The sequence below is a fragment of the Rhincodon typus genome, chromosome 32 (assembly GCF_021869965.1).
Source record: "Rhincodon typus isolate 14 chromosome 32, sRhiTyp1.1, whole genome shotgun sequence".
Classification (NCBI taxonomy): domain Eukaryota; kingdom Metazoa; phylum Chordata; class Chondrichthyes; order Orectolobiformes; family Rhincodontidae; genus Rhincodon; species Rhincodon typus.
In genome coordinates this window covers 30,694,543-30,714,828 of record NC_063363.1, presented here as the reverse complement: position 1 = coordinate 30,714,828, position 20,286 = coordinate 30,694,543, and the positions used below count along the sequence as shown (strand labels likewise).

The following is a 20,286-nucleotide window of genomic DNA, read 5'->3' as shown; positions in this document are numbered from 1 at the left end:
CTTAAAGATTTCGGGTAACGGATCAAAGGTGAATATGCACGTCATGGTTCGTGGCTCTCACACTATCAAAGGTCAAAAGGTAGAAGTAGAAAATACTGTAAATGTACCAGCAGGTCAGTCAACATAGATTAAAGTGCTGAGTACAGGCCCTTCATCAGATTGTGGGAGTTACTAAATTTTCTTGGCAAAACTGGGGATGTGGTTTCCCATTTTATTGTCACACTAACTTTATCAGTGATAGTTTTCGACAGTCCCTCGTTAAAGGGGCTGGAAGAATTGACTGATGTATCTGTCTACACGGACCTGAGTAGAAATGACAGCCTGTGATTAAAAGGTGAGGAAAGGAAGGATCTGTTCTGAAGGTCAGTGTTCAACAGACTGTGTGCATTTGGACAGGGGGCAAGGGAGATGGTGAATGATAGAATGCACGCATGGTCTCATGGCCGGGAGCTCACAGCCCCAGGAACTGGCTGTGTCATCTACTTTTCAGAGAGAGGGAGAAGAGACAGGAGTAAAGGACTGAGCCACTTCTCTGCCTCAATACCAGACTGGAGCAGAAGAATTATTGCCTGTTAAATCTGATGAAATCAGCAGATGGATAGTGAGGACTCAATGAACTGAAGTCTGGAGACTAAATGAAATGTCCACTACGGAATAGTGAATAGCTGGAAGTGTGAAGAAATAAAACTGGTTAAATCAGGATAATTGATAGCCTGGGTAAGACCTGGCAGTGGTACACCCAGAGCCTGAACTCCTGGTGGCAGCAGAGCCGGGATCTCCTAGGGCATCAGCACTGTCATTGCTGTTCTCAGACTGGAACTCTTTTAGGACCAGAACACCTTGCAGAGACCTTGCAGAAGCCATGCTTGACTCCCCAATTTGAACAGAAGATGAACTCTTATTCAAGTAATTTCTCTTCATCCTCACTGTAACTCAGAATGGTGCCGGATTGTGGTGACAAAACATTTTTCACTGTTATCTTCAAGATATATGTGACAATAAATAAATCACTCATTCATTCATTCACCTGCTGGAATGTGATTATGTTAATCACTCCGCCATTAGAGGCTGCGGATTCAGTTATCTTAGTCCCAGACTCTGGGATATCGTCCTTACACTTCGCTAACTTTTTATCTCACTTTCCTCCTTTAAGACATTCCTTCAAACCTATCTGTCTTTGACTAAGCTGTTTGTACCAGCCTAATATCTCCTTATGAGGCTCTCTATCATTTTGTGATGCTCCTATGTGACACCTTGGGCCAATTCATGATGTTAAAGGAGTTGTAGAAATCCAAGATTTTGTTGTGCCTAATTGAAGAATTTGGATAACTTGCTTATCGATAATAGATACCTGAAAGTCACTTACAGCCTGGGACCTAGTCAATGAGTATGGTGGCTTTTGTACAGAATAACTGAGATTCAAGAGTGTTTAAACAAGTCTGGATCTATTTGAATGCTTAGTAGGCTTCCAAATGAATGAATGGACACTTGGTCTTCAGGTGCATTTCTAATAAAATTGGACAATCACTCACAATAACGTTGTTTCACAATGATCGGATGGTGCCAAGCCTCCACCATTCTAAGTGACTAATCAATACATTCTCTTGGAGCAGTATGGGGATCCTACACTAACACTGAAAGGCTTGGGTGCCTATTATGTTGAACCTACTAGTTTAACTGCCCACTTAGGAATGAGCACCTGATCATGACACCCATATCCTATGAATGAATTTTAAAAATCAGCACCTGTGATCTATTGATTCCCGAGTGCCCAAAGCACATGATAATTTACTTTTTGGGAATGGTCAGCCATTCACTCCTGGGTTACGCATGTCTACAGCTGTTGGTCTTAGAATTTAGTTTCCCACCGTGTGTTTTCCTTAGACTAATTAAAAGAGTTTGTGATTGACAATCCCTGTATTAACTGTGCAGATTGGGCGAGGTGGTTACTGGACACCAGGAAACACCCACTCTATAATAGTCAGCAGACATTTACCACCAATTCTTCTTTGCTCATCGTTCTTCTTTTCTGAAGCGCTAATTCCAGCTGGTACCTCTTTGCAATGTTCATAGAGCTTTAACTCCTTGTGCAAGTGGCTCGTGAGAATGGACAGTGAGTGTCTGTAGAGTTTTCAATGCTGGAGAAGTGCAGAGTGTCAGTTCCCATATTTGCCAGAACCTATTCTTGCCTGTATACATCCTCACCAGATTGCCATATTTCTTGGAGTTCTTACGTTGTGATAACTTTTGCCATTCCTGAGATTTTTCAACCTTCTCTCCTAAGATTCTGAGCTTTTAAGGCAAAGTGGCTTCACACAAATGTAGGGTGCAGGAATCATGGCGAGGGGTAGGTCTGGGGGGAGGTGAATGGAGATTTATATGCAAATTGCAATCGATTTTCCAAAACAGTGAGCATTTTTATTCCGTATCAGCAATCTATAAACATGTCATACCCCTCATGTGGACAAGTCCCTGATCCCTTTCCAGCTGTGAACAGAGGGAGACAGAAAATAAAACAGGCACAAACATAGCAGATCAGTCAAATTGAAACAAAGCTGCAAGATTTGGCACAGCAAAGACTCAAAGGAGATGAATACTGAGGATAGTTCAACATTATTTTACTTAAATCAAGCAATATGGCCTGTAGCAATGCTAAAATATTGGTGCTTATTTATTTTGTTTCATTACATAAAACTATATTGTGATGAAGCTCATAGTGTTCTCTATGTTAAAGCAATGAGTTCTTAAACTTTTTTTTAATCCTTCATGCAATGTGGGCATCACTGGAAAGACCATCCTAAATTATCTTTGCTTGCTGGGCCATTTCATAACATTATAGAATTCCTACAGTGCAGGGAGCAACCCTTTAGCATATCAAGTCTGCACTGATCCTCCAAAGAACATCCTACCCAGATCCAGATCCGGATCCCAATCCCCACCCTATCTGTGTAATCCTGCATTTCCCATGGCTAATTCATCCAGTCTACACACCTTAGACACTATGGGGCAATTTAACCTGCACATCTTTGGACTGTGGGAGAAAACTGGAGCACCTGAAGGAAACCCATGCAGAGACTGTGCAAACTCTGCACAGACAGATGCCTAAGGCTGGAATTGAACCTGGGTCCCTGATGCTATGAGGCAGCAATGCTAAACGCTGAGCCACCATGCCATCCCACTTCCCTTTTATTAGGCCATTAAGAGTCAACCAGATTATTGTGGGTCTAGAGTAGACCAGACCAGGTAAGGACAGCAGATTTCCTTCCCTAAAGCACATTAGTGAATCAGATGGGTTCTCACAATGATCAATGTGGTTGCCACTACCGAGGCTGAACATATATTTCAGAATTATTAATTGGGTTCAAATTTTGACAGCTGCCCTGCTTTTATTCTTGAGGCATTTGCCTAGGCCTCCAGTCACATTTCCATTATGCCACCATCTTCCACAATTATGTTCTGCCTTGTCTCACCTAATGTCTTCTCGGTTTCTCTTTGGAAATTCTGAAGAAACACACATTCATATTAAAGAGACGCAAAAATCCAGATGAAGTTACAAGAGATTGCTGCTGTAATGCCCTGGGTGACACTATCATATAATTGGCAGCGTAGATGTTTTGCGCTCAGTCCAATGACACAGATGAATGGCATCAATCTACCAGCAAATGATCGAAGGCAATTTCCTGATTGATAAGTACCATGTAATTATATAAGAATCCATTCAGCCCTTCCTGTTGTTTACTAGCCCAATGCAAAACTAATCTATAGTCCACAGATTTGTCTGTACTTTCCTCTTTTCTTCTTTTAAAAGATGCAATGGATCCACATTAACTACTCACTGCCTTGCCAATTAATTCTCCTCTGAACCAAGGGGGCAAAAGACATTTAGTGTGTGGACAAAGACAGTCAAACTCAACATAGACCAGGGATTGAATCCACAAACGTTAAGATCTGTATAGTTCGGTCCGTTAGGGGGAGCCTATTGCAACTCTGTGGTATAATATCAAAAACCCCACTTGACTCAGGTGACCAAAAATCAGAGCGAGGCTGTATAAGGATGAAGTCGGGAAGCTATGCTTTGTGCAAACGATGGAGCAAATCTGCAAATGTCTCCCTGGGCTGGGACTGAATTGAAAATGTTAAAACTGAGACTGATAGATGTTATATGGAGCTCAGGCAGATAGATGGAATTAAGTTCCAGATCAGCCATGATCTGATTGCATGGTGGGCTTAAGGAGGGTATATAGTCTACTCCTGTTCCTGCGTCGACAATACCAGGCTAAGGAATAAGGTTAATGACTTATTCTTGCATAGCAAAACTTGTGACTGTGAATCGGCACAGCTCTGACCATTGCAAACCGTTCTGGAACTCACTGTGACCACCTTCCTATAGTACATCCAACCTGAATTTACCTGATCCCAGTATTCCTGGGCAAGTAGTTGGAGGGGGTGTGGGCTGGTCGTTTAGCTGACATCAATTGCTTTCAATCTCCAGTATCTTTTGATATCCCGGAACTATCTAAATCCAAATCGCTGAGCTGTGCGAGGTGTGCATTTTTTTTTCAGATGAAGCAAATAGTTGAGTGAAAATTTGAGGTCCGTGAAGTAATAATCCTTCACTCTGGGCAGGTCTCAGCTTGTCTTAGTTTGATGGAACTCTGGGCCCCAGGACACCAAGCTTCAATCCCCTGAAGCAAAAGCAGAAACTGTCAGTCTATAAGAATGCTTCTGTTTCTTCAAAGAGAAGGCTTGGCTTCACGCTGCTGGCTCTTAACTGCTTCTCAGAAGGCAGTGTTCAGACAGGAGAAAACCCATTAAAGTTAAAGCAGGTCATGTGAAGATTGACAGAGTGAGCATCAGCCTCCACAGGTGGTTCAAGCCCATCAGGTCTGAGCTCATAAAGTGTCTAAAAAATGCTGGCTGCTACCCAGAAGGGAACAGCACCATCTCAGAGCTTAGTGCTGCCTGTCTGCAAGTCAATAGTGGCACCAGGAGGCTGAAGGTGCCATCCTAGAGACTAACGCTGACAACCGGCAGATTAACAAGCACAGTGACACCAAACGTGCCATCCCAAGGCTCTTCTCACTCTCAATAGCTCATGTTGTCACCCTGATGCTAACCAACTAATGCTTACAGGCAGCTAACAGTTGGCCATTATTTGTGCAATTGTTCCAACCTGTCTGAATGAATAAACAGTACAGGATGCGCATCTCCTTCCCACAGTGTGTTCTAGAAAGCTGCCATCGTGCACTGTTTCTGGTAATACTGCTTACAATGTTGGATGTGATGGCAATCTTGTAACTGGCCTTATTCTACTGACTGAAATTGCAAACCCTTCCACCCAGCAGTGTGGGGTGGTGAAACTATCCAACATTTCTCAAAAATGTAATTCAGGAGAGTATTCTCAAATATGCAGTGGTCAAGATCCAGTATAAGCGACACAGGTTATGGCTGCAATTCAACTTTTGAAATATATCATTCTTAAACTGCTTTATTAACGCTGTCTCTTCACTCTTGATATTGTGACCGAGAATGGTCAATACATAAAAGGATGTACATATATTACCCTTTTACTCCCAACAATACTGTCCCTGATTACAGTTTAAAGAGCATTACTTTTTTAAACCTAGCACTGTGCCTGCATAAAGTATAAAGAAAGGAGTATTCCTAAAATTGCTGCTACTACTTGGTGATTCTTGATTCAGTGAGGATTCCGGTTAATTCCACACTTCTTATAAAATACGCTAATGCAAAGCCTTTTTCTTAATAAAGAAAGTTGTTTCCATAATCACTCTCAGAGTAAACACCCTCTTGTATGGACAGTGATGCATAAAGTCCTTTCTATGACAACAGAGTGCCATGTTGTGCAGATTCCTGGCACTTCCTGTTGTCATGGAAACAGTTTTTAAGCTGTTTACTTTCTGTGAAGGGGGGAGGGGGTGCAGTTGGGTACAAGACCGTCTGAGATCTTAGAAGTTGCTGCTCAGTTTATGCAAAGCTTGGAAACATGATACAAATCTCTCGCACAAACGTGCCTATCATTGTTCTCTTGTGCGCCTGTTCTGCGATCGCTCTATGGTTATTTTATCTTGTGTCATCTCTAATACAGTGTCAGTCAGCCCCCTCTATTGTCAGGAGGGCAATGCCCACAGACAGGTCTAGTGCTGCAGCAGTCAATATTCTGATGTTCATTATGCAGTGAATGCAGTGTGTGTCCAATTGGCATGGTGAACTATGGGAGATGTGTCGCCCAGGAGTGTGTGAACAGGGAACAAGCTCTCTCCGCACTGCTGAGCACCAGGAACAGCCTGGCCCCAGGGATCAATCCCATTCCTTCGCAGCTAAAGTATTTATCAAGGTTGCCAGATTCCGATAAAGAATCTCCTTGTTTGTCTCCTCTTTCAGTCAGGTATCAGAGCCAGTTTGAAAGTGAAAACCATCCCTTAATTTTATACCAAGGCCTGCAGTCAAACCTTGATTGTTTTAAAAGAGGCCTGAAGACATCACCAGGGCATTCCCTACTTATTATTCACAGGAGTTTCACTGAACCCACTGAATATTCAGAGGTGCTGTGAGACGTTAGGCAGAGGACTGGGGAATTTCTGTACACTGCAGTGAGAAATGGAAGATGGTGCTCTGGTGGTAATGTCACTCACTTAGTAATCTAGCAGCCCAGGGTGATGCTATGAGTTTAAATTACCCCTCCCCACCCCAACCCAGCAACTGGTGGGATTAAAAAATTCAACTAATAATTCTGGAATCGAAAACTGTTCCCATTAGTTGTGGTTGTGAAAAGATCATTGAATATTAGCTTGCCAGTGGGAGTAAATTTCGAAAAAAGACAGTGTTTTTCAAAATATTCTTTTATGATGGGGGCTCACTGGCAAGACAAGCATTTCTTACCCATCCCTAATTGCCTTTGAACTAAGTGGTTTGCTAAGCTATATCAAAGGACAGTTAAGTGTTTATGACATTGTTGTGGATTCAGAGTCACATGTTAGGCCACTCTGTAAGGACGGCAGATTTTCTTTCTGGGACGGCATGAATGGACCAATGATATTTTATGGACGATGAATGAGAGATGGTTGTATGGTCACCATTACTTTCAGATTACTTTAAAATTTAAATTTGTTTAGACCTAGAACACCGGCAGCCTGCCTCTAAGTGACAACGTGTGAGTGTGCTTTGGGCAAGGAAGGCTGCATCTAACTAATGTGACTGAAAGTTTTTGGCGAGCTAATAAGGAGGGTCAATGAAGGTTGATGCAATCCGCACAGGTTTTAGCAAGGCTTCTGACAATGCCCCTCATGGCAAGCTGGTCTCAAAATGTAAAGTTCTTTGGATCCAAGAGAGTTTGGCACGTGGAGACCAGAATTGGTTCGTTGACAGGAAGCAAAGCATCAATCGATTTATTCCTGTGGCTGGAAAGCTGTTTTCAGTGTGTTTCCATAGGGCTCAGTTTTGAGTTCCCAGTGTGTTGTGTTATTTATCAATGATTTTGAGTTAAATGTAGGGGCATGCTTTGGAGGTTTGCAGCTGATATTAATAGAAATTAATAGTGAGGAAGGACACTATAGGTGGCAGGAATGTAGGAGAACTTTCCCAGTCTGCTTTGAAATGCAGTTTCATAGAATCTTTTATGTTCAGCTGAGAAGATAGATGGTGCTTCAGTTAAATATCCCAGACAAAAACTAGTGGCTTCAACAGTGCTGTGCTCTCTTGTTACTGCACTGAACTTTTAACTTAGATCTAGAGCTCAAATGATTGGATTAAGACGTGACTCAAACAATTCCAACTGAGTGAGATGACAGTGCTACCTACTGAGCTACAACTGGAACCACAGCTGCCAATTCCTTTATGATCATGTAATGTTTTGTTTGCTGTGATTCAAATCTTTCACAATTGGTCTCCTCCTCTCCACCACCTCTCACCATTGAAACCATGAGCTATATTTTTCTTTCTTCAAGACATTGATGTCTCCAAAACCCTCCTCAACATCCTCAAAGAATCAGCCAACATAAACTCATTGAAAAACCTCCTGTCGCATATATCCTGTCCTTCACTGAGTTTCACTTACCAGTGATAATGACATACTTCCTCTGTCCCTCGATGCATGGAATTCAATATCATCGTCATGTTTTACAATGCCACTTTGCCCACCACCATCAACTGCCAGCCCTCATTCCAGCCCCTTCCTTTTGGTCAATGTCTTGGCTCCTGAGTACAGCTCCGTCCCTAACAATCCACTGTTGGATGATACTACCATCTCAGCACGACACTCTGGAGAACAAACTTTGTCATTCTAATACTGAACTCCCCATTGTTCAGACACTCCTCAACAACGAATTTCTCTGACTGTACATCTTCCCAACTCTTTCATCATGGCGAGTTGTCTTCTCACGCCTCTAGGAATTTCTGTAGCATCTTGATTTGTTGTTGTTGTATGATGAGGCCTTTGCCCTTGGATGCCAATAGTTGACTTAAGCCTGAGCTATTCCACTAGGAGGAACACTGCTGTTGAACCCAATCTTTCCTCAGTAGACATCACCAAGCCCGTACTGTTCAGCAAAGACTGTGTGCAGAGTCCAAGTGCTGGCTGATCTCTCTTCTTCTGAACCCACACCCACGAAAGAACTCAGCGCACATCCAACGCTCCCAGGGAAACCAACCGAGTACTGAACACAAATTGATCATGAACTGTCTTTGTCCGTCGTGGCTTCAAGTCCCATTCCAAAGATATGAGAGCAGAATCCAGACTGACACTATACTGCAATACTGAGGAACCTTTGAAATATTGTGCCACTTTTGAAATAAGAGATTAAACCATCTGGCATCACAGAGGAGATTCAAAACAGAGGACAGGAAGTTCTACCGGTTTTGTTGGTCAAGATTTATTCTTAGACTACTGCCACTAAAAGTTGGGCAGTCAGAGCAGAGGTACAAGATATGATAATGATATTGGTCATTGATACAGCCAGACTGGGAGCACTGAGATCACATACATCTCTTCAATGAAGTATAATCCTACGTTAAAAGGCCAGTCACTGAGCAGTGACACTGATCAAGTGTCCAGCATGGAGCAGACTGAAACACAGAATGAAAATCAATTTAAAAGGACAAAATACTGTGAACACTGGAAATCCAAAATATAAACTGTGTGGAGTTTGCACATTCTCCCCGTATCTGCGTGGGTTTCCTCCGGGTGCTCTGGTTTCCTCCCACAGTCCAAGGATGTGCAGGCTAGGTGGATTGGCCATGGTAACTTGCCCATAGTGTTCAGGGATGTGTAGATTAGGTGGGTTATATGGGGATGGATCTGGGTGGGATGCCCTGAGGGTCAGTATGGACTTGTTGGGCTGAAGGGCCTGTTTCCACACTGTAGGGATTCTATGATCTATGATCTATGAATCAAACTGGAAATGCTGGAAAATACTCAGTGGGTTGAACAGTATCCGTAGAGAGACAGAGAGACATTTTGACTCTGTTTGGCAAAACTGGAAAAAGTTAGGAGATATAACAGTTTTGAACAAAGTACAGGGAAAGGAAGAGCGGGCTAAGGGGAAGAACTCTGTAAGGGTGGAAGGGAGGAGTCATTAAATGGGAACAGGGATGAAAGTGCAAGTCAATAGGAGATGGCAACAGGCAAGAGAAGAAACATAAGATGGTCTAGAGGAGGTGTAAATGGCAGCAGCAGAAACATTATCAACAACTGTCATCCAAAAAAGTGGGAGCAGTGGTACGCTTTGAAATTGTCAAAATTAACATTGAGACTTGAAAGAGTGGGAAGTGTCTATTGAAAGAAGAGGTTCTGGTTCTCAGATTTGCTTGGAACTGTGTAGAAGACAGAGGGCAGCAAATCAGACAAAAGCAAAATACTACAGGTGTTGGAAATCTGAAAAACAAAACAAATGGTTGGAAATACTCAGCAGGACAGGCAGTATCTGCACTGAGAAACTGAGAGGAATGATGGAAGAGAGTACCACGTTGATCCATGATTCAATGAGCCTGCCACTCACTGGCCTTTTCACTCATTATCTCTCGGTCACTCACTGACCCATGTGCACTCTCTTCACTCATTGCCTGTGTCCACTCCTGCCGTCATTCACTGCTCTGTGATAACTCCCACATTGTCAGTCATTGATGTTTATCTATGGTTGGCACTTGCTACCCCATGTACCCTTCTACTCTATCATTCATTGGCCCCTATCAAAACTCCATATCACTCACTGTCCATTGTCCACTTTGTCTCTGTCACTCCCTGTCCCCTGTCTACTCCCTGCCTGTTACTCACAGCTCCTGGCTCTGTCTATTATTGCCCCCATCTACTCTCGCTCAGCTACTCACTGCCTCCTGTCACTCATTGCCCTGTGTCCACTCACCGCACCAATTATTCATTCTTCTTCTCCCTTTGGCACCCTCCTCCATTTGTTCAACCATCCACTCCCTCTACGCCCCATCTTCCTGTCTTATGGATTGATACAGATGAGAAAACAGACAGACAATGGGTCTTCTGCTCATACATTTACAAAACTGTATTTTTCCCTAACATTATCCTCTGATCCCTGATTAATGAGTGAGCCAGGTGAGTTTGGTGTTTGTAGCTACATCCTGCACAAAATACAAACTCAAAACACCTTAATAACTATTTGGCTTCCGCCCAGTTTCACGTAATGAAGTAAAACATCTTGTACAGGCAAATTTTAACAAACTTTTACCTGGACATTCTTTGTTGTTTTTGATAAAACACCTTTGTAATAACTGCATTTAATTAATGTAAAAGAAGTCTTAAGAATGTAGGAAAGCTTTGCCTGCAGCCATATCAGTTTTGGATTAATTTTTTTTGCCTACATTGGTTTCATTGGGTGTGAGCTTATTTTAATTGGCTGTCTGCTGAGCTTTTAGTAAAGCTCATTCAGACGGCAAAAGCTTTAAGGAAAGGCATTCCCAGGAATGTGGACCATTTGCTTTAAGACCCAGTAATCATTGGTCACTGGTTTAGCAGCAGGGCCTGCAGGTAGTCATTACTGAGGCCTAGGTAGTACCTAATCCGAAAGCGTAGTAAATGGCATTGTGGAGTGTTTCCAAGGCCCCAGCTGGGTCTTTAGTTGGCTCAGTCAACAGGATAGACCCTCCCTCTGGGGCGAACAGAAAGCACCATGCTGGGTGCAACAGTTCCTGTCCGCTAGGGAGAGGAACAGCATCCTCCCCCAAGCTCTGTGACTCTTTCCACTCCTCCTCCCTGTCTGACTGCTTCAAGGAAAAATGCAATCACTTTGGTGAGTGGTGGGGCTGGCAGTGGTGGGGGGTGGATGCCTGGCAAGAGAATCCTCCAGCCTAAGCAAATGAGCGAACAGATTTTAATCACTTGCAATGTGTGAAACACTTTTGGATGTTGCATGTGCTTTATAGAGACAGAAAACAGGAATGCAGCCACAAAAGTTAACTGGAAAAACAAGGCTAAAAGAAAGTCTTAAATAAACTAGAGTTGGGATGCGTGTGGAGCTGGTTTTTGATTAAATATTTTCAGGGTGTTTTTCTTCTTCCTCCTAATCTTGGCACTCACTGGATGTTCTCAGTGTGAAAGCAAGATTGATTACAAACCCACAGATATACAGGGAGCTCTGCTTTCTCTCAGATGGTGAGAGACAGGGAAGCAGGTTACATTCTTTCACCAAAGATGGTGGGGAACTCTCAGCGAGTCTGTTTCGGCAGCCACCTCAGTTCCCTTTCCAACAGTAGATGGTGTATGTCATTGTTTCATCTTATCCGTAGATTAACTGTTTCTTGTTAGGGGACTGCAGGCTCTGGGGGTTTATGTAGGAGTTTATGCACTTTCATTGGAGTGCTTGCTAGTTAAACTTGCACCTGGCAAAGGAAGAAGCACAACCAGATTTGTCTTCAATGTTAGTTTATTCACAGTCCCCTGCACGGTATTCTCACTTCTGTGTTGGACCTCTGTGGCTATCATCCTGAGGTGGGACTTGAACCTGGAACTCCTGGCCTAGAGATACAGACACTACCACTTCACCACAAGAGCCCTTTCATAGAATGCCAGAAACAATAAATATCTATTTGTGAGCTTTTTTTAAAAACAACTCGTTCAGAAGCGTTCTGACACACCTCCACCTCCAGTGGGACTTGAACCCAGATCATCTAGAGGTAGGGCCACTACCAGTGCACCACAAGACCTATAATCTGACCCCTATCCTTGTGCCTTAACCTCTCCCCAGTTAATGCTAATCACTTTTAGAACACACACCAATACAATCTCAGTTAGCGTTTGCAACGTTAGCAGTAACTGCCACTGCAGGCCAAAAGGTTCTATATGAACTGTGACCTGTGTCACATCATCAAATGGTTCAAACACACAAGCAGGCCATTTGGCCTGTCGTGTTCTCGCTGGTCCCCTGCAACAGTAGCTCACCCAGTTCCAAAGTCTCACAATTGTTACTGGTTTTGAGTAATCTGTCAACTCTTGCATAGAGTCTGAGTCACACGAATCTTATGGCTAGCCAGTAAGTACAAAGAAAAATCATAGAATACACCATCCAACACCTCCATCACTCAAGCCATTTTAGCATTTCTCTCATTCAATCTGCTGGACAGCAACTTCAGTGCAGTGCAGCTATTCTACATGGGGATGATTAAAGACAAGGTTTCAGCAAATTAAATACAGGAACTTGAGGCATTGACGTTGCTTCCCCAAACTGCACTCTGGAAATATTCTGCGTAAAAGGACATTGCTCACTGAAGCTTGCAAGCAGGCCTCATGCCTGTATCTCTTCCTCAGAGTCAGCAGCAGGCAAGACTAGCTGGAGTTCACTTCCCCTCCTCCAGACACACTATTATTTTGCTAACTCAGTTTCCGGGAGAATGAACGCAGATCAGGCTTTGATCCCAGTAAAACAGAGCCTGAGTAATTCTTTTCAATATAATTTGGCGAAGTCCCCTTTAGCTGGAAAGCTAACAGAATGAATTAAATGGGCACGTACATCCGATTGTCTAATGTCAGTATATGACTTCAGTTCATTACTTCATAAATGGGGCATTTTCCTTATTGTACTGAGTCTCATAGAATTGTTCACCAGAAAACATATGTTGGTTTCTATGGTTTGTTCGCCTTCCCTCCCCTCCCCACTCTCCAATTACCTAGGGACTCACCATAGGGAAACAGAATGGTCAATCAGGCCATCTACTGACAAACATGCCAAACAATCATCTTTCGTACAAGCACAGCTCTTTAAACATTATAATTTGCATTTACATAATTTATTACATGTGGTTCGGATAAGTAGTGCCAAACAAAAGTTAACATTGAACCATGTAAGGAGGTGTTGGGGTGGACTAGAGATAAAGAGTGAGAGGTGGAGAAGGAGAGAATTCCATGGCTTCAGGCCTTGGCAGCTGAACACATAGCCCATGGAGTGGTTAAAATCAAACACGTGCAGCAGGCCAGTCTCAGAGGAGTGCAGATAACTTGGGAACCCAGGTGTTGCAGGGTTGGAGGAGATTGGAGATAGGGAGCAGCAAAGTCATGGACTCGTCACCACCTTGGGAGTTTCAGCAACTTGAGAGTTAATAAGTACTGCCGTCACAAATACACGATGATGTATAACCTCTATTAAACAAGGGATGACAATATCATGGGCTAAAGAGGCACACAGCGATATCATCAAAATGTGATGACAAGAAACAAAAGGAGATATTGGATCAGATGACCTAACGCTCGGTTAAGGAGAAATTTAAGGAGTGATATAAAGGAGGAAAGTGACGCAGAGGCAGAGAGGCATAGAGTGAGAATTCCAAAACTTGGGTGAAGTCAACTAAAGGCATAACCAACAAAGGCCAAGCATTTCTGATGAAGGGTCTAGGCCCAAAACGTCAGCCTTTCTGCTCCTATGATGCTGCTTGGCCTGCTGTGTTGATCCAGCCCTGCACCTTGTTGTCTCCTCTCCAAGGCCAAGCATTTATGGTTGGAAATGCACTAAAGGCCAGATATCGTGTGAAGGCTGTGAAGCTGGAGATTATAGAGATAGGTGAAGGCGCATTCAAAAGAATAAGGGTTTCATATTTGATTCCTTTGATTACTTATTTGTATTTGATTAACCGTTTGGGAAATGCATTTGGACATTCTTCAGCATGAAAGGTGCACCATGAAATAAAACCTACCTTACCAGTATACAGACAAAACATGGACAAAAGATCAGACCCTTTCTGTCATTATATATCTTTATATAAATGTACATATGTGTATATCATTACATGTAAAAGTTCCTTGTCCTGTACCCAATGATCACACATATGCATCAACTAAATTTGGACACCAAATAATCTTGGCATTGAAGGTACCAAACTCATGAATCATTTTCTTATTCTTTCATGAGATATGGGATATCAGGATTGTTGCCCATTCCAAATTGTCCCTGAGAAGGTGGCGATAAATTGCCTTCTTGAACTGTTGCAGTCCAGGTAGCGAAGGTCCACCTAAGCTGAAGTTAGGGAGGTAGCTATAGGATTTTGATGCCAGGACAATGAAGGAATGTAGATATCATTTCAGGTCAGAACGTGTGTGCCATGGATGAGAATGGTGTTCCTGTGTATCTTTCTTTTATTCATTCATGAGATGTGGTCATCACTTGCAAGGCCAGCATTCATTACCTATTCCTAATTGCTCTGAAGAAGGTGATGGTGAGTTGCCTTCTTGAACTTCTGCAGTCCTTGGTGGATAGGTAAACCCACAATGCTGCTAGGATGAGAGTTCCACGATTTTGTCTCAACAACACTGCAGGAGCAGCATTATGTTTCTAAGTCAGGATGGTATGTGAATTGGAGAGGAACTTACAGGTGGTGGTGTTCCCATGAATCTGCTGCCTTTCTCTGTCTATGTAGTAGAAGTCATGGTGTGGATGGTGTGTTTAAAGACCATTGGTGAGTTATTGCTGTGTATCTTGCAGATGGTACACACTGCTGCCACTGTGCTCTAGTGTTGAAAGGTGGTGGAGAGGGTGCCAATCAAACAGGCTTCTTTGTTCTGGTTGATGTCAAGCTTCTCGAGTGTACTGCACCCTTCCAGGCAAGTGGAGAGGATTTCATCACACTCCTGACCTGTGCCTTGTAGAATTGTGTAAGTGGTTTCCATTCCCATTCCCCCTTTACAATGGTTCTTGGACTTTAACATTTTATACAGAACACAATCACACAGACGTAGCATTTGGCTGAACCACAAATTTATTTATTAAAATAAAGCTCCTAATTCCCCAAGACAAAGCCTCTAATCTAGTCTAAACTACACAACACCTTGACTGGTTTGTCCAGTTTAAATCTCTCTACAATTGAATTTGACTCCCACATAAAGTCACCATGGTGTACTAGAAGAAAAATTTCTATCTCGAAACCAGAGGCAAAACCTACATTTCTGCTTTCATGTTTCTGTCCAAACCATTATGTGCTCCACATCCAAACTCTTGGATTTGGTTCTTACCCTTAGTTTACCTTAACCTTTCAGCCCCCAAACTCCTCAGATTTTGCTGATAACTTACAATCCACTGTGTGATTGGTCCTTCTGCTGAGAAATGTAGGTCCACAAGCCAGCTTTACCAGTATTGACTCTCCTTCATCACTGCAGATCCTTCCAGACAATACCACTAGGAGTTGGCCAGAGCGTTTATAATCTTCAACATGGCTGGTCAGCCCACATTGACTGTAGGCCTGAGTCAGGCTGATTGGTCCTGACCCCTCTTCCCAATGCAGCTGCAGTTGCACCCATTTTTATAATGACTCACATCAAACATATCACAATCTCATCAAATATCCTCCTGTTGATCAGGATGTCTGAGAGCTAATCCTCCTTGATGTATATCACACAGTTCAGCCAGGTATGGTCACTTAAACAATGCATTCCTTTTCCATGAACAAAATTCCAGACAATGTGATCAGTTCACGGTGGTTGTAAATAACTCTCCTGCTGTTTGGAGGTGATGCGGTCACAGACCCTAACTCTTAGAGCGACAGAGTTTTGAATTATCCATTTCCTCCTCAACGGGAACTCGTAGAACAATGGTCTGGTTCCAGTCATATTGTGTTAGTTGATCAAGCTCTTGATTGCATCAGGCAATGGCAGGTAATAGCATTTCCCTGCATTATTGTCCCATGATAGCTGTCAGATCATGTTGAATCCCTCATACCGAGCCACTGTCTGAATGTAACCTCATTATATTTGTGCTGACGGTTGGTTTTATTTGCAGCACTGTGCCCATGAGTTTTGAGGTTCTTTTTTTACATATCTTATGAAGTCCAGTTGGAGGCGATTCAAATCTACATCGAGTAGACAAGCATTAAGGAAAGAGAAGGCAAGTTACCCACCAAAGAATGCTTAGCCTCTGACCTCTCCTGGTAGCCATGTTATTTATATGGCTTCCTCAGTTCAGTTTCTGTTCAGTGATAACTACCAGGATGTTGATAGTGCAGATTCAATGATGGTAATGCCATTCAACATCAAGGGATGATGGTTCGACTCTCTATTGATGGAAATGATCATTGCCTAGCATTTGTATGTCACACATGTTACTTGCCACTTATCAGCCCAAGCCTGGGTGTTGTCCAGACCTTACTGAATATGGACACGCACAATTTCAATATCTCAGGAGTTACAAATGGTGCTGAACATTGTACAATCATTGGTAAACATCCCCAGTTTTGAGCTTTTGATGGAGGGAAGGTCATTGATGAAGCAGCTGAAGATGGATGGGCCTAGGACACTACCCTGAGGAACTCCTGTAGGGATATCATTGGACTGAGATGATTGACCTACACCAACCACAACAATCTTCCTTTGAGCTAGGTATATGTTGTCTAAGGTCTTAAGGACCCTGGGGCAATCTTATGATGATGTCACAGAACTGCACAACACTAAGCACAACTGGAGCAGTAAATGGCAGAGTTAGAATATGCTAGAAAGACAGAGAGTCTTGAGAACATATGGACATGTCAGCATTGTTTTATGAAGGGTAAATTGTGTTTGAGTTACTTGCTAGAATTTTCTGAAGCTGTATCTCACAACGTGGATAATGGGGGTCCTGTACATGTGATATATCTGGACTTCCAAAAGGCATTTGATAATTCAAAGTTTCTGAGAAGATTTGTAGCTTGGGTTGTGGATGAGGTTGTAGACTTGCTCACCAAGCTAGTGTGTTTGTTTGCAAACGTTTCGTCACCCTGCTAGGTAACATCATCAGTGCGCCTCCGGTGAAGCGTTGGTGTTCTGTCCCGCTTGTTATTTATATGCCTCCGTTTGCTGCGGTGGTTGGCCTTACTTCTAGAAGTCTAGAAGAATGGGCAGAGATCTAATTAAGGTTTATAAGATATTAAATAAAAACTGAAAGAACTGCGGATGCTATAAATCAGGAAACTTTGTTTTTGTTGTTGTGTATATAGGATATTAAAGTGGATTGTGGAGAAATGTAGAACAAGGTTAGCACTGCTGCCTCACAGCGCCAGGGACCCAGCTTTGATTCCAGCCTTGGGTGACTGTCTGTGTGGAGTTTGCACCTTCTCCCCATGTCTGCATGAGCTTCCTCCAGGTTGTCTGATTTCCTCCCATAGTCCAAGGATATGCAGGTTACGTGGTTGGCCATGCTAAATTGTCCCGTAGTGTCCAGGAATGTGTAGGTGAGGTGGGCTAGCCATGTTAAATGCAAGATTACAGGGGTAGGGTAGAGTGGTGAGTCTGGGTAGGATGCTCTTCGGAGGGTCCGTGCAAACGTGATGGACCGAATGGCCTGCTTCCACATTGTAGGGATTCTATGATTCTAACAGATCGTTGTTTTAGGATAAGGAATAGCAGATTTAAAATAGAGATAAAGAGGAATTACTTCTCTCAAAGCATCGTGAATTGCAGAATTCACTACCCCAGAGTGTGTTGGATGCCAGGACTGAATAAATTTAAGAAAGAAATAGACAGAATTTTAATTAGGTTATAGAGAGTGAGTAGGAAAATAAAGTCGAGATCGTCCACGATCATACTGAATAGCGCAACCAGCTGAAGGACCTGAATTGTGTACTCCTGCTTCATGTCCTTATGTTTTCTGAACCCATGGAGAAGAGAGATTAGTCCTTACTCAATGTAACTATAAGTCAGTATATAGGCAACGTGGTACCCAGGCTGTGGCACCCATACCACATGGTGCCCAGGCTGTGGCACCCATACCACATAGTACCCAGACTGTGGCGCCCATACCATGTGGTACCCAAGCCACACAGTGTCCAAGCCATGCTGCTTAAGCCTATCAATGTCGGAAAGTCACACAACACCAGGTTATAGTCCAACAGATTCATGTGAAATCACAAGCTTTTGGAACACTGCTCCCTCGTCAGGTGAAGTGAAGGGAAGCACACAGGCACAGAAGTTATAGGCAGAGAGATCAAGAAGTAGGATAATAATGTGAATGGAGGGTCAACAGGCTGAATAATAAGTATCTGCAGGTGATCAAAAGTGTCAGACGGTGTGAGTAAAGTGTCAACAACTAAATAGGAAGTGAAGGGATGACCTATGATCCAATTAATTGAGGCAGAAAGATAATTACAAATAATTAAAAATAAGGTGGTGCTGGAGACAAACCAAATGGCTGGAATAACATGATAGGTATAATAGTCACATGCCGAGGGTCTAACCAAAGTAACAAATAATCCAAAACTAGAGAAACTAATAAAGGTAGAGAGATCATAACAAGTTATCAAGGTGATGGTGTCAAATCAGCACAGTAAGAAAGATTTTACAGACACAGAACAGTGTGGTGGGGTCACATGTAGCCCTACATGAACCCAAGATCACAGTTGGGGCCGTCTTCATGGGTATGGAAGTTGGTTATCAGTTTCTGCTGAGCAATTCTGCGTCGTGTGTCTTGAAGGACGCCTTGGAGGATGTTTACCCAAAGATTGAAGGCTGAATGTCCTTGACCGCTGAAGTGTTCCCCCACTGTGAAGGAACATTCCTGACTGGCGGTTGTTGCGCGGTGTCCATTCATCCATTGTCGTAGTGTCTGCATGGTCTCACCAATATACCATGGTGATTTCAATTAAACCTGTCGGACTGTAACCTGGTGTCATGTAACTTCTGACCTTTGTCCACCCAAGTCCAACACCAGCACCTCCACATCTGGACCTATCAAGACCATTTGGTGCTGCCATCACTAATTAGATGGCCAGAGGTTACAGTCAGGGGCAGGGCATAATGAGAGCCGTGGGTGGAGGGGTATCAGAGCATTATCGGCCTCCTTCATGTACCAACCATATCTCAATCTTAACCATAATTTACCTCTTGGTTTCAATCGTAGTTTAATGATATATTCTGGGGCACGCCCCTATTTAGAGTGCACATTGGATTCGTAGTGGGAGGGGCCAGGTGAAGTGGGCGGGGACCCGGACAGTGGGCGGGGCTCCAGGAAATGGGCGGGTCTCCGCGGGCAATGGGCGGGGTTCCCCTGGAAATGGGCGGGGCTCACTTGACAATGGGCGGGGCAATTACGGGCAATGGGGAATCTCTGTGGGCCGTGCGCGACACATTCCAAAACGTGAGCGGAGCGTCCCGTGCTGTGGGCGGGGCATCCCAGGCGAAGTGGGTGGGGCTAGCCGCGCAGTGAGCCTGACGGGTTAGAGGGAGGGTCATGGTGGGTATCGGGCGGGGCTACCGTGGGGCCAATCCGACCGAGTAGTGGGCGGGGCTCCCCTCGCGGTTAGCTTGGCAGGGCAGTGGGCGGGGCTCCCCTCGCGGTTAGCCTGGCGGGTCAGTGGGCGGGGCTCCTCTCGCAGTTAGCTTGGCGTGGCTGTGGGTGGTGCAGTGGGCGGGGCTGTCCTCGCCGCCAGCCTCGCTGGGCCGTGGGCGGGGATCCGGACGCTGTTAGCCTGGCGGGTCAGTGGGCGGGGCTCCGCACGCAGTTAGCCTGGCGGGGCTGTGGGCGGGGCTCCAGACGCGGTTAGCCTGGCGGGGCTGTGGGTGGTGCAGTGGGCGGGGCTCTCCTCGCCGCCAGCCTCGCAGGGCTGTGGGCGGGGCTCCGGACGCCGTTAGCCTGGCGGGGCTGTGGGCGGGGCTCCGGACGCCGTTAGCCTGGCGGGGCTGTGGGCGGGGCTCCCAGCCGCGCAGGGCCGTGGGCGGGGCAGGGGGCGGGGCTCCGGACGCCGTTAGCCTGGCGGGGCTGTGGGTGGTGCAGTGGGCGGGGCTCTCCTCGCCGCCAGCCTCACAGGGCTGTGGGCGGGGATCCGGACGCTGTTAGCCTGGCGGGGCTGTGGGCGGGG

The 20,286-nt window shown here is 44.4% G+C and overlaps 1 protein-coding gene across 1 annotated transcript in view; it reads left to right on the top strand.

Annotated features, from left to right (window-relative positions):
• cdon (cell adhesion associated, oncogene regulated) overlaps positions 1-20,286 on the top strand; it is a 157,001-nt gene that overhangs the window by 32,183 nt on the left and 104,532 nt on the right. The gene's annotated exons all lie outside the window — the stretch shown is intronic.